Consider the following 16,144-nt stretch of genomic DNA (forward strand, 5'->3'; position numbering starts at 1 on the left):
TGTTCAATTAGTCTTTCCAGTTAATGCTTCACATTCACATTGTAAGAGCTTTTGCCCACATATCGCCGTCCTGCAGGACGCAGGACGCAGGAGTCCAAACTACTCCAGGGGGTCGCAGGAGTGTGGTCGACACTCTCGGACCGAGCAGCCTCTAATATTCTGGTCTTTATGGGGCCAACCGGTGGTCTTTAGTGGGGACACATTCATTGTGGGCCTCCTGTCCTACAAAGCGCTTGTCAGTCATTGTGCTGAACTTGTGCTGTTTCTATGCAAGGCTCGGCAGCACAGCTGTCGTCAAAAGACCCAAGGCTACTCTACGCTCGCCTGAAAGAAACAAACAAACAAAGCCGTAAAACAAGAAAATGAAAGACAAAAAAGGGTCACAAATAATGAGTGTACAAAAACCATCTTGTCGAACTGCACCTTGGGAGCCTGTCTTCAGGAAGAGTGAGGGGTAAGAAGCTTCTGAGCAGACCTGGGGCACAATGGGACTTGGCCCCTCCTGTGTTACTGTTAGCCAGGCCCTTTGGATGAACTTGTCTCCTTTCAGCTGGCGCTCTTATGCCCAGGTGTGTCCTTGTGTGTGTGTATGTGTGTGTATCCACAGCACTGACATCTCTTTGGCCCCAAGTGCTCCATTGAAAATAAGACGGAGAGCGGAGCGAATGAAAAGAGATAAAGTGCAAAACAAGGATGAGAGGAGGAATAAAAGAAGAGTGGCTTCCTTGCTTTTCAGGGCAAGGACAATGTTCGGGCCTTTCTCCCACGCTCTGTACAACACTCTCTCTGCCCCCGTGGTCTACTTAGTGTCCAAGACCATCAGTTTTTATTTTAATTTATTGAAAGCCATTCATTAATTTCATGTTCAGTGAGTGGCTTTCTAGTAAATATTTCAAGAGCAGACATGATCTTTCAAATATGTGTGAGGTGAGAATCAAAACAAGTGCAAAGAACAGATTTTTATTGTTGAAAAATGTCCCCTTTTTCTTTCATCAGCTGCCAAAATAAAAGCACAAAAAAAAAGAAGTTACACATTTGCCACTACTAACAAAATGAATATCCAAATTTTCCTCAATATTCAGATTTAATATTCTGTCCATACTTTCCCAATATTGCAATCATCGTTTAGATCTCTTGGGTTGGGTAGCCAGCCAGCCGGCCAAGCAGCCATCCAGACAGGCCAGTGAATGGCTACATGCCAAGGCCAATTGAGAGGTGCTGCTGTGGTGGAGAGCCAGAGGGGAGATGGTCATCCATTATTCATCAGTAAGCCAAATAATCCCCAACAGAATTGGTCTGGTCTTGTCTGGCCCAACGGTTGGGGAATGGATGGGATGGTCCGGGGGGCAAGAGGGGAGGGTTTCTGGGGCTGGGGGGATGGCAGGTTTGAGGGGTTTTTCGGGGGAGGTTTAGTAGGATTTTTTGGGGGGCCGAAAGGGGGTAGCGAGCTCTCTGTAAGGGGTGGGAGGGGGGTTCTTTGAGGATTAGATGCAAATATGTCTTTGATAGCTTTCACAGTCTGGGAGTCCCATTCTGTTTATGGATATTCATATTAAGTCTAATCTTTGGAAACAATCCCTGGCATGGAGGAGTGAGAGGCTGCTGGGATGGGGATGGAGCATAGAAGCAGCAGGGGGTTCTGGGGGGATGGAATGGACCTGAATGGGGTCTCCCCTGACCCAGATCAGGGGAAGGACCAGCAGAAACCCTCATGGTGCGTGTGTGTGTGTGTGGTGTGTGAACCACCTAGTGGACCAAGACCCAGGTGAACGCTGCCCCTGTGTCCCATCCCCTGAAAGCACTGATGTGTAAATATCTAAACACACTTAAACACACACACAAACACTGGATTCTCTCACAGACACACACACACATACAAACACAGACAAAGCGATTGCTCTCCATCAGTGTGACTGACAAACAACTTCTTTAGACACAATATAGCCTTCACCTTCTGCTCTCGCTCTCTCTCCTCATGAGTTATCTGTCCTCGACATGGGTCCATGTTACTGTTTTGTCTGAGCGTCTCTCCCTGCAGGCAGCTGCTCTCGGAGCAGAGATCACACAGAAGAAGAAGAAGACTCTTCTCAAGCTCGAGTCAACAATCAGCAGCTTTTTCTCTGCAAGCATAAAAACCTCTGTGGACATTATTTTCACTTAACAGGTGAGGGTTACATATCCAGGTCAAGGACATCCTGTCAATAGATATGCTGTAAATATATTGTGCTGTATTATAAAGTGTAGCGTGGTATTGCGTATCACAGCAGAACCATGAAGTATTGGCGGCATAGCAGTGCCTGTGCATCACCTGGACACCGCCAAGGTTACCTGTCCACTATCTTCCTCACAAGCCTGACTGTCTGATGGATGTCATGGACGAGTGAATCCCTTCAATTGATTTTTGACTCTCAATTTTCTCAGTCTGATAATTCCCACTGTGATAAATGTTTGACAGTATAATGTAGCATAACAAAACACATACTGTTTGTTTTTCATCATATGTGCCAGAAAAATAAAAAGAATTAAAGTTTATTTCTGCTTCATTTATCAATACTATAATTGATCGTTATTTCAAAGTCGATCTCTGGCTATACTAATACTTTGCACTAAGGGAAAAAATAGGCAGTAAACTGAGTTTATTTGCACGGGAAAGCAAAGGTCTGCACTCAGACACACATAATTATTAGCACTTTAATAGAGGACACACAATCTGCAAGCAGGTAAGTAATCTGTGAGTCTTTTGACCAACACATTAGTTTGTTTAGCTGCAGGTGGTAGTGATGCAGAAAATGAGACTTACCGAAGGCAAAGCGTTCTCATTTCCCTCAGGTCCTCTCTGCTTATGCTTCAAGTTTTAAAAAATGTGTTATTATGTGTTTAAATAAAACAGAACCCACAAGAGAGAGAATGCAAAATCATGTATGGAAACTATCAAAATGACACATGCCAAATCAACATTTAAATAGCTTGACAATTATAAAAGCCAAAGCACCACGTTTGTACATTTGAGCAAAATGTCAGACAAAACGATCACACCAAAGTCTACACTTATAAGTACAATTTGTAATTTTCTGCCACTCAATCAAAACAGTAACAAAAGATGGAGCGATGCCATCATTGCAGTCAGTTTGTCTGGTTAGGATTCCTTCAGTGTCATCATTTAGCGAAGCAGAATTATCCACAGAGGCCTCTTCCTCCCCGAAACAGACCAGGTAATTAAAACCAGTGAAAACACTGAATAAAGCAGTTTCATGTTAAAAATCAATGTTTCTCTGGTGCTGTTTGGTTCATTGCACAGGGGCTGCTAGCTCAGCTCCTGCTAATGTCTGCTCACCTTTTTTCTCTGATAACTTAAGATGTAGATGTTTGGGAGGTTTCTAACATGAGCCGAATCATCCACAGAGGTCTCCTCCTCTCTGAAACAAACATACATATTGATTTAAACGGGTGAAAACACTAAATAAAGCAGTTTCACGGTAAAACGTGTGTGTTTCTCCGAGGTTGCTTGGTACAGAAATGCTGGAGCCGAGCTGCCACTAATGTTTTCTCAGCTTGTTGCTGATAACTTAAGATCCAGGGACTAGAGATGCACCGATTCAGCTTTTTCAGTTTCGAAACCAATCCCGATGCTGTGGCTTTGAGTATTAGCCAATACCTGATACCGATCCGATTCCATGGTTGACCTAAAAAGCTATATATCTTTACATGTAGAACAGAAAAGACTAGAGGCATCAGGCATTGATGACTACACAGTTCTTTCCTAAGATAAAATGAAACTAGATGAAACAGATTAATGCAATGATGAACTATTTATTTTTAACAAAAATAAACAATTGCGCAACAGCAGTTGAAAGAGTGTGAAATACCTCCACACAGCAGATTCTCTCCTTTGCGCCATAATGCACGACGTAGCTCGCGGCGAAATAGATTTAAAGGGAAAGGATTGCCTCAGGTATAGGTTGCATTTTCCGATACCCGATCCATCTATTTTGATGATATCGGGGCTGATATTCGAGGGACCGGCTGCACAAAACACCTTCAAATTTTTCCTTATGGCACTTAAGGCTTAGTTCCTCCTTAGCTGGGGGACTTCCATAGTTGCACAGAATCCCTTAAAAGGTTTCCTTTGATAAGGAAAAACGTTAACTAATTTCCTGCGTTGAAAGAGATTTTAATTCAGTCAAATCTTAAGTGTAAAATCAAAAGCGTGTCCATTAGTTTAGTTTAGTTTATTTAGTTTATCAAGGGACAGTGTGCAATAGCATTAATCATTTACAAGAGATGAGGAGATGGTTGCACCAGATTTAGCAATAACTGCTAATTTCCATCTGTAGTCCCAACATATAATTTACAATATACACAGACCACAATCTAAAAAACAAAGAAACCTAAAATACAGATGAACAGAGGACAGCACAGAGACAGTACAGACATACAATTTCCAATTTGGGTTCTCCTGGTCACAGAACATCTTTCTCAAGGTGTGTTAGTTGTTTTTCATTTATCATCATAATCTCCATCATGTTGCAGTTAAGACAGAGTCGGAGGCATCTTATGTTTTGTTTTTTGTTTTTTTTACCTTGCTTTGGTTGCTAAGGTCTTTTGTGCAACAGTCTAAGGATTCCTTAAGAATAAGACCAAAACATGGAGAAACCATAAATACTTAAGTGAACATTTTAAGGAAACCTTAAGGAGAAGATTTAGGGGTGTAGTGAGCAAACAATTTTATTATGAGGACACCTTAACTAGGACTTTAAGGAAAATCTTTTCTTTTTTTAAAAAGATATTTTATTGGGCAGTTTTGCCTTTAATTGATAGAAAAGTCAAGTGAGAAAGGGGGAGAGAGAGAGAGGGGGAATGACATGCAGCAAAGGGCCACAGGCTGGAGTTGAACCCGGGCCGCTGTGGCAACAGCCTTGTACATGGGGCGCCTGCTCTACCACTAAGCCACAGACACCCCCTTTAAGGAAATCCTTGACTTAAGGTGTTTTGTGCAACCAGCCCCAGACATCCAAGACTTAAAATCCTCAATTTGCTTAAAAAAATATAGTTAAAAACACCCCACCAAAAACTAAAAAGTATACTGAATAAAAACTTATGACTTAATTTATGACTGCTTCTTCCAGCCAACCACAGCCCTGACGTAGGTGCGAAGGGGACATGACACCACTGACAGGCAGCAGTGATGAAATGTCACTGACAGTGTCCTTGGTGAAAGTTACAGATTTCTCCAGGTTTGAATTTTGTTGGAAACGATTGGGATAATGTAAGTACATGATTCAACAATATATAAAACATAACATCTGGTTGTTTTCAGACATTTTATTGTGGAAAAGTTGCATAATATATCTTGAAATCTGCTGCCGTCTGGTAGCAGTTTTGACATGGGACTGAAAAACCTGCTCAGTGTTACATGACAGTATTTGTTTATAACATCCAAGTTCTCAACATTCCTCCACAGTTGTGTTTTTAAGATGCACTAATAGTTTTAAGGGGCTCTACACTGCACCACGTGCACGGGATGTGTCACTCTCAGACCTTGGGTAGTTGAGTTGAGTACGACAGAATACATTGCTCCACGAAGTGCTGGACGACTCGTCAGCAGCCATGAAGTGGACCAGACATCGCAAGTCCTCCTCCTCGCAGCAGGTCAGAGAGCACAGGGTGAGGTGAGGGAGGAAAAAGGGAGGAGGGAAGGTTTTCATTCACCTCCCCCACCCCAGCTGGGCCCGCGGTCTCTTCCCCTCCTCACAACCTTCCCTCCCCCATCTCCCCCTCTCTCCCCTCCCTGTCCTGGTAGGCTGTACAGGGCTCCGGGTCGGGAGGTTCATGAAGGAGGGTTTCCCTCTCTATCGTAGACTGTGTGTGTGTGTGTGTGTGTGTGTGTGTGTGTGTCTATGATCCTGTGTGTGTTTATTTGTGTGTGTGTGTATGTGCACTGGGCAGTGTCTCCCAGGGCATGGGAGGAAGAGAGTCAGACAGCAGATCATCTCTCTACACACTGCAGACATGTGTGTGCATGTTGGACTTTATTCTACATATGCTACAACTCTATAGCAGCACTGAGTGGACAATTGCCCAGAAAGCAGACACACTAACTATACTTGCGCAGATGTACATTTTTGCTGCAAGGCGATGCTGCAAAAATATAAGCTTAAGAGCATTTGTCACATGACAGAGGATATGACATCACTGACAGCGGCCACGTTGTTATCTGCTGTTGCTACAAATGCACATTTTCTGTTTGTTGGTCAGTGTAGCTATTTACATCGTGAGGAGACAAAACACTGGTCACAATGGACGATGTTTTCCATTTGAATGTGTTCACTCTCTTCTTTCACCGAGGTCGGGGGTGGGTGGGTGGTGGGGTGCACTGTCTGGGGTGGGGGGGCTCAGCTGATGCTGACCACATAAATTTCTCCCAGGCCCCTTCACACCATGACCAAAAGCACTTTGCTGTGTGTGTGTTTTATCTGTGAGTGTGTACAGTATTGGTGAATTATGGTGAATTCACATAAAAATGTATGGACTGGGCTGCTCCATGTGTGTGTGTAAGCATGTGTGTGTGTGTGTGTGTGTGTGTGTGTGTGTGTATGTGTGTGGAATGGAGGGGTTTGGGGATCCTGGGACCCCCTTTCCCAGACATGCACTGACCTTTCCAACCAGACAGGGATAAAGGGACAAGGAGGGAGGGCTGAGGGCATGAGGGCACTGGAGTGTGTATATGTGTCTGCGTGCATGTGTGCTTATTTGTGTGTGTGTGTGTGTGTGTGTGTGTTTAAGTCCATGGCTGTACGGTGTGTGTGTGTATGTGCGTGTTAGTTGATACCGTGGACCTCTGAACCAGCCAGTTCTCCCCGTCCTGCTGAGTTTGGCCTGGTGCAACCAACCCCCACCCGCAAAAACACGCACCGAAACCTCGCCCCCTGTCTTTTTCTCTCTCTCCGCATCCCTCTCTCCTCTCGTCTTTTGTTGGACCAAGTCATTGTGCTATCCCCGCAGCGCTCTGTATGCAAAAAAGGTGGTGCTCTGAGGGCTCGCCAGCTCCGGACCCTTGCAAATCAATTTGTCTGTGGAAGGGGTGAGGGCAAGGAGGTGGGATGGGGGGATTGTGGAGCGCCGAGGACGAGCCGGTGAAAAGCCTGAGGTATGCAACTCTCCCTCCCGAAAACAATGTCATAGTCTCTACTCCTTTGCATTGCTTTTTACGAATGACGAGGCCTTCAGTGAGGGCAATTAGTCCAGAGAGATGAGGTTTTGCGTTATTGTATTAGAGCGGCAGTCAAAATAAAAATGAGTATCAATTTATTTCTCGTGGGTTTTATTGGAATTTTCTTCTTTTTCTTCATTCTTTAGGTCTGATTTCTTTCTTTTTTTTGTAAGAAAATCTAACACACGTGTAATTTATTAATGAAATATTTTCAGTAATATAATGCTGACATTGTAATTTCTGTTACCATATGTCTTTTCCATCACAATAGCAAGTGATGGAGATGGCTGTTGTAGAAATAACATATCGTCACCTTTTCATAAAGAAATCCACTGATATGTTAGCTTGCTAACGTCAAACGTTAGCATTAAATATAGACAAAAAGACAATATAGTTTTTCTTATTATTTTTTAATTCAACGAAAATGTGAGCTGTTTGGACATGACAGCCAATAAACGTATGCTTGATTTAACAAAAATGTATCTTGATTTCATCTTATTTCAGTTCCCCCCATGAAGCTAACTGTCCTCCAGCAATCTGCTCTCCTGTCACATGACTCTCTCTGCAACGTATCCTCATAGAACGGTTTGTATATACAAATTAGCACCCCACGAATGACGTCATGTCCTTAACGTACAGTTACGTAATTAATGTAAAGTTACCGTTGTTAGGTTTGGGAAAAGAAACATGGTGACGACGTATCTTAAAATTACTTCGAGTTCACTCAAAGTTCACATGGTCCTGAACTCCTGTCCTCAGGGGAAAAAGTCTAGGTTTTTGTGACCCATCCACCACCCAACCTGCCTCCTTCCAAGTCTGCTTGTTGTTTACTTTCATCAGCGCATTGGTCACGTGATCGCAGCCTTTCAAAATACATGGGATATGTACAAACAGTTTGAGAACAGCCTGATTGCTGTGGTCACCAAGTAAAACCGGGTAACAGGTATTCTTCTTATGACAAAAGACATAAAATACAACACAGGAAAATGGTATTAATGTGTCATTTGTGTTTGAGGTTAATATAAGATCAATCTGAAATCTGGCTCAGGGACTACAGAAACAGCCAATACCACACATAAAAGGCCACTTTTTATACACTAAAAATAATGACTGATCTATGATTTGATTGTTGTATGTTCCATTTTACGTCAACTGAGTGTGACAAAGATAAAATAAAAATAAGAAATGTGTGTTAGTTTTTCTTATTACTGTCATGGTCAGAAAAATAACAATAGTTGAAGAATAGCCCTCATATGGATTTTGTCAACATTGTTCCCTGTATTCCCCTTCTCTGTATCTTTTCTAGTCTGAGGACATAAAGAAAAAAAAAACATGAATATTGACGTTTGGATGTTTTTGTTATTTGGATGTTCCTTCGCTGACATATCTTATTTTACCGCTGTCAGTCAGGAACAAAAAGGAGAGGTGAATCCAGACTGACCCCGTCGCTCTGAGAGGAGGATCAGACATTGATTGTGGTTGTCCCCTCTCTCCCTCTCTCCCTCTCTCCCTCTGGATGCAGACAGGACTCTCCCCAAAGCACACAGGCTTGAGAGGGTCTTTGCTTGACTGGAACAACGATGATCAATACCTGTCACTTCTGTCTCGTCTGGCCAGAGCCCTGCTCCCCCCCCCCCCCCCCCCCCGCAACACACAGTGGGAGAGGTTGATGATGCACACACACACACACACACACACACACACACACGAAGACACAGACAAGCCCGGTTATGCGTGTATGCACACATGCAAATAGTTAAATATAAATAGATGCCCCACACGCATGCACACATGGGTATATGAGGGTGGGTGCATACAAACATGCGCAGGAATACATATGCACAAATGTACTGAGAGCGTCTTGTCAGATGGATGAGCACGCACAAACACACACACACACACACACACACACACACAGGCTGTGACAGCGAGGTCAGACAGGGCACTCAGACCCAGACACCAGTCTCTACTCTGGGGTCAGACCACAAGGCCAAGGTCTACTCCCTAACCTCAGTGGCCCTTCAGACACGCACACACACACACACACACACACACTGACCAGCCGGGACAACAGAGCGGGGGACATTGAGGCGGGGTGATAGGGATGAAAGACGGGGAATGATGGGGGATGGTTCAAGGGAAAAGGAACGGGTCTGAATACAAGCATTGCTGGCAAAACGCGGGTTAATATTTGAATATGCAAATATGCATTAACTTGGCAGATTAGTTAAAGAGCAACGTTTCTATCGTTGTAGCCCAACGTAAAAAAAAGTTCAGCAACCTTGAACCATCATTATTCAGTAAATGTGAATTAATCCATATAATCCAGCTATTTTCTTTATCAGCCCGACAGTGTGAAAGGGTGGAAATAAAAAGAAAATGTATGGCGCAGGCTGTTATAGAAGAGAAGGGAGGGTAGGAAGTCATAAGTAAAGCCTGCTTCCTTTCAGCAACTTGCCCATTCATTTGCTTGAGGTCTCCTCTTCTCATTTTTTTTTTCCTATTTTCAACTCTCTCTTCTTCCTTATTCTGTCCTCCCTGTCTTCTTACTCAAGAGACCCTTGCTCTGCCCAGCCGGAGAGATAAGGAAGTGGAGGGGCCAAGTTTACCGCTGCAGATAAGCTGTAATTGCAGGGTAATAAAAAGACTGAAGTAAAAAAAAGAAAGAAAAGGGAGGAAGAGAAGAAGAAAGAAACGGACACAAAGGGGTGAACTGATCAGCCGGAGGAATGATTGATGTAAGCAGTGACACTCCGGGTTCGCTGACAGTTATCAGCAAAGGGCGACCTTTTGCTCATTACAGTCATACGTGCAGCGGAGGAACCGGTGGCCGCACTCAAACAATAACCAGCCAGCCTTGACCCCTCTGATAAACAGCAACTACAAACTAACTGGCTGAACAATCGCTCCTCTGTTCTGTGACGTCGCTCAGTCACTGCTCCTGTAAACGCTGGTCGTTAACACGGACATTGTGCTCGCACACATAAAACCAGCTGTTCCAGTTTTGTACATTTTTGTTGGTGTCGTAAAACTAGTAAGTCATTCCAATGGCTGTTATTGTTTGCTGTCATTCAGCAGAGTAAACAGTCTTGTTGACCGTATTTCATCTGGCTGTGCCCTGTAACTAGGGCTTCAAGTAGAGTCGTGTCTAGCCAGACCTCCACAGCGTCAGAGAAATGTCTGCAACAGAGTTATTATTGTCTTGTATTTTTCACATTTTCTTTTTAGTGTTTTTTTTTGTTTACTTTGATATTGCCTTTGTTTTGTTTTGTTTCATTTTTTTTAAGTGTGTTTGCTGGTTTCAGTTTATTTAATTTAATTATTTTCATTTTATTGTATTTTTTAATGTTTAGTTTTAGCTTTACATTTATTTATTCATTTATTTATAATATGGGGTTGTTATAATACAGGTTGAGATTTAAAGGTCCAGTGTGTAGGATTTAGGGGGATAATTTGGCAGAAATCGAACATAGCCTATATAATCACCTGAAAATATGAACTGTTGTGTTTTTGTTACCTTACAATGAACCGTTTATATCTACATGGAGTGGGTCCTCGTCTATGGAGGTCATCATGTTTACTGCCATGGTGCACCGCCTTGTTTCTACAGTATCCCAGAATGGACAAACCAAACACTGGCTCTTGATTGGGCCCATACACATTTTCACATTTTTGGGCCACCACAGTTAGAAGCCCCCCCATGAAACTGGTTTATTCAGTGTTTTTACTGGTTTAAATCACCTGGTCTGTTTGATCTCTGCGAATAGTTCAGCTCCCAGTAAAAACCTTCTGAACGTTTGGATCTTGAGTTATCTGAGAAGATAGGTGAGCACACATTAGCACATGCTAGGCTAGCCGCTGTCTCTGACATGCCAAACAACTTTGGAAAAAGACACTGATCTTTGATGTGAAACTACTTCATTCAGTGTTTTTAGTGGTTTTAATTATCTGGTCTGTTTGTTTTGGAGAGGAAGAGACCTCTGTGGATAATTCAGCTCATTGTAAAAACCTCCTGAACATCGGGATCAGACATAAGGTGAGCACAAATGAAGCTATCGGAGAATTTTTGGAATTCTTTTTCTCTAAAGTCTAGTCTTACGTTTTAATTTCAATTAACTATAATCTTTTTTCACACTTTGAGTTTTTTAGTTTAGTTTTAGTTAACTATAATAACCTTGGTCTGGAAGCACATATTATTGTTCTGCTGTAGGGGACAAATGGACCAACACTGAGCATGAGAATCCTGCGAGACAGTCTGGGCTTTTCCAAGGTGCATTTACAATTTTTCCTTCTTAAATATAACATTACATTCAGTGGCATAAGGAAGTTAAGACGAGCCCCAGTGCACGCTATCATGCATGTATTGTCAACAACATTGACATACATACTACCCAGCAATGATTAAATAGTTTCTTTAAGGTTTATTCATAGATTTTACAGCTTATACAGAGAAGGCATGTAATTTGTTTTAGATTGCGACTCAATATTTAAAAAAATATCAAAAGACACAGATGGGTTTTGATGGGTTTGAGGACATATGTAGCAAATGGTGCAGTTTTTAAAATAATGATATTATTTTTTTGATCATTAATCATTAAACACAGGTAAATTTCCAAGGTAATCTGAATCATTTCCAAGGGCCTGCTCTCTCTACGGGCCCCTCTGCCCCAGGGCCTCCAATGCAATCGCACTGCCTGCACTGTCTATGTTTACGCCCCTTGTTACATTTCAAAAGCCCTTAAAACCTGTACTATGCAGGAATTGTTGCTTACTGTAGCCCCTTTTACACTGCCAGATTTTTGGCGAATGTTGGGCCGTTTTGCCCGCAAGCTGCAAGCGTTTAGACACACAGAGCCGGAATGGCGAGTTGATCTGAGGCGCCCAGTTTTCTGCCTCGTAGGGTAGTCATATTGGCGGAACCCTTTTAGTTTAAAAAGAACGAGGCGGCCGTCTGCAAAGAGAGGGGCTGTTGAAGACTTGCAGGAGGAGCTGTTGATGACGCCGCACGTGTGAGCCACTGGCGGTGGACTAACAGGAAACAGCTGATAGCAGGAATTAGCGAGCAGCTAGTAGCAAGAGGGAAACACAAACCTGACAGACACTGTAAAGATGAGCAACTGGGGAGACAAGGAATTGCGCGCCCTCCTTGTCCTCGCAAACGAAGTGGCCATTAACCGTCAGATGACGGGGGCGGTGAGGAGCGAGCCGACTTACGAGAGAATCGCCGAAGGACTGACCAGCTGCGGCTTCCCTCCCACGTCACTGTTTACGTCACACGCTGAGCTACACGTTTTGTTACTTGCTCACGCCCCCCATTGCCCCGAAAAAGGCGCATTCTGTATAAACAAAAGTAGGCAGGCGGCATTTTGCTGCACTCCCCGATTTTGTTTTTATACTGCCAATGCTGAAAAAAGACTGATTGGGCTTTCCTGCAAATTTGCACAGTTCCTATCTAAAAAAGGCTTGTGTGTAAACATCACCAGTGAAAGTGAAAGTAAACCAGCTCTAGATTCACTCGCATCTTGGAACAAACTTTGTCCGCTTTGCCTTTTGTGTCTTTGTATTTGTGAAGTTTCAGTGATGTGTCTGGGATTTTTGTCGCTATATCTTCATAAAGTCCCAACCTCACCTGTGCACACTGCCCGGGAGTGTTTTGAACACACCAGAATAATGAGGAAATGAGAAAATACAGGCAGACGGCAGAGTCCCTGCAGTTAAATATGTCACCACACACTTCTAGTGGGTCATAAGTAATGATTGAGAGGGATTATTTTTTATATGAGTCTACACATTGTTTCATAGAAATATCCTGGATTGCATACCTTTAATCTTCGTATCATAGGTAATAAAACATGAAATTGGCTTTAATCTCACCTTAATCGCAACACAAACAAAGTCTTTCCTCCTCAGGGAGACCTGTAACCCGCCTGTCTCTGCACCTAACTACATGCTCATAATTTAGGTTTGTATACAAGGAACTGTTTGTGCTCAGTTAATCACATCAGATAAAGACTGTAGTTCACTCATCAAAGGATGTGCATGCAAAATTATGTGCAGTACTTGAAAATGTGGCAGCTACTGTTCGGACGCAGACCAAGGTGGAATATTTTTGTTGCTGATTTCTATTGCACTTGAGTTTGAGTATTTCTTATAATAGCAGTAAATGATTATTAATATATTTATGAGGAACATTTGCAGTGATGATGTTAGAACAGTTTGTACAAAATCTTTTCAGGTTCAAAGCATTCTTACTTCTTATCACTGGACTGTGGCTCGAGGACTTGGGATATTGAAATGAATGTAAAAAGAATGTAAAGTTTAAAGTGTTAGACAGTAACCTCTTCACCTTTATCCAAAACTCTGAAATGCTTTCAGTACTAAAATATCTGTTCCATCCACTTTCAGAACTCAACTTACAAAGAAAATCTATATGAATTGTACAGTCATCGTCACACAATGACTTTTGTAAAGGAAGTGTTGAGCATACATGCTGTGCAACAAAGAAAGAGGTGGACTGAACAGTTTGAAGTTTCCAAATCAAGTTTGAAATTGTTGATGTGAATATCTTTCATGACGATGAATAGAGCAAGTCCATGCTTGATTAAAGAAAGGAATAAAAAATGAATCACTCCACATATTTTTTATGACGCCTATTCATTTTGGAGGTTAAGTTGGTGAAAGGAGACGGCAACTTGTAGTGTGTGACAGGTTTACCGTTGGCGTGCTGTGTGACCACCAGCCCTTACTTCCTTCCTCTCTGCTGGCCTGGGGAAGAGTGTGTGTCCTGTTGCTCTGTTCCTCTGGGGCCTGCGCACGCATGTGTGTGCACGCATGTGTGTATATACATGTGTATGTGTGTGCGTTTTCGGTCACACTCCGCCACTCACAGGAGGTCAGGTGAGATTGGGTCTGGTTCCTGATTCCTGGAAGAGTGGACAGCTGCAACGTCTCACACAAATGCCATGACATAAGACACACAAACAGAGCTCAGACACATCCTCATTATCTTTTTTTTCTCTCTAACTGTCTCTGTTTCTCTTTTGTAAGGCACGTCTCATAAATGGAGTGTTGAACCTAAACACTTTTTGGTACCAATGAACATGTGTCACCCAGAATCAAAAACTGTCACGTGGTGTCAAATGCCTAGTTCCACATTTTAATCAGCATGTAGCAAATTGTACTCAACTTTATTCATGCAAAGAGCTTGTATGGCAGTTTTAAAGGTCCAGTGTGTAGGATTTAGAAGGACATATTAGAAGGAATAGAATATAACACAATAAGTATGTTTTCTTTAGTGTATAATTATCTGAAAATAAGAAAAGTTGAGTTTTTGTTACCTTAAAATGATCACTTTATGTCTACATAGTGAGCAGGTCCTCACCTACAGAGATCGCCATGTTGGACAGCCATGCTTCTACAGTAGCTCTGAATGGACAAACTAAGCACTGGCCCTAAATAGGGCCATTGGCATTTTCGCGTCAGCCACTGTAGTTAGCAGCCCCTCCACGATAAGCCAAACCGCACTGGAAAAACTTTTTAATGTGAAAGTGCTTTGTTCACTGTTTTACCGGTTTAAATAACTGAGTCTATTTGTTTTGGGGAGGAAGAGACCTCTATGGATAATTTGGCTCCTGGTAAAAATCTCCTGAATTTATGGATCTTAAGTTATCAGAGAAAGAAGGTGAGCACACATTAGCAGGTGTTGGATCAGTGGCCCATCTGCGATGAGCCAAACAGCCGAAGAGAAACACTGATTTGTAACATGAAACTGCTTTATTCAGTGGTTTTACCGGTTTAAATCACTGAGTCTATTTGTTTTGGGGAGGAAGAGACCTCTGGGGATAATTTGGCTCCCGGTAAAAACCTCCTGAACAGCTGAATCTTAAATTATGAGAGAAAAAAGGTGAGCACGCAATAGCAGGTGCTGGGTCGGTGGCCCATCTGCAGTGAGCCAAACAGCATAGGAGAAACTGCTTTAGTCAATGTTTTTACCAATTTTAATCACCAAATCTGTTTGTTTTGGGGAGGAAGAGACCTCTGTGGAATAATTCAGCTTCCATTAAAAGCCTTCTGAATGATGAACACTTGGAGTTGAACGTGGAGTTCACGCTTGACAAAAAAGTTTCAGCTGGTTGCAATCTGCATCCTCACCTCTAGATGCCACTAAATCCCACATACTGTACCTTTAAAAGTTAACACCAGAGAACTCTAGCCTCTATGATTAAAAAGAAAAAAGTGATTTTGCAGAGAAAATGTTCAGATTTCTGTAAGTATGGTATTGGCACTACTATCAAAGTTTAAACAATACTCAGCCCAACTTATAAGGCTCTTCTCCACATGTATGTGCTGATTGGCAGCAATATGGGACATATTATATTCCAGTGTCTGACCACCTTTTTTAATCTAATCGTGTGTTATCTGCCCACCTCACTCTCCCGTACACAGACTTATCTGAGGGGCCATTATAGCAGCTTCTCCATATACTCCTATCTTCCCTAACAGTGATAAGATACCTGGGAGGGAGGTAGACCAGAGAAGGGTCCTGGCAGGGTCTCTCTCACCCTCTCAGAGGGACACACACATACACACAAGGCCCTAAACAGGTTGTCTGCGTAGTATCAGAGACGTGGCTTTGCTGTGATGCTCTGGAGGAGCCGCAGTCTCCTGCTCTCTTAGCTCTGTGTAAATACACCGCTCATTGTTTATACAGCGCGGTGTGGCTTCAGGTTCCAGGGACCATCACTCTGGGTCTGGGTCAGATCGCCAGAAACATACACACACACGACTTGTAGAAGTATGGGCACACATGTGGCTACGCACACACATATTCATCCTAATGCAAACCAGACTCCCTCTCTCCCTCTTTTCTTAGAGAGAGAGGGAGAGGGAGCGGTAGTAGGGAGACCGCACAGCGTTGGATCTCGGCCAAATGGA

Source organism: Epinephelus moara, chromosome 5, assembly GCF_006386435.1.
Source record: "Epinephelus moara isolate mb chromosome 5, YSFRI_EMoa_1.0, whole genome shotgun sequence".
NCBI classification, from domain to species: Eukaryota; Metazoa; Chordata; class Actinopteri; order Perciformes; family Serranidae; genus Epinephelus; species Epinephelus moara.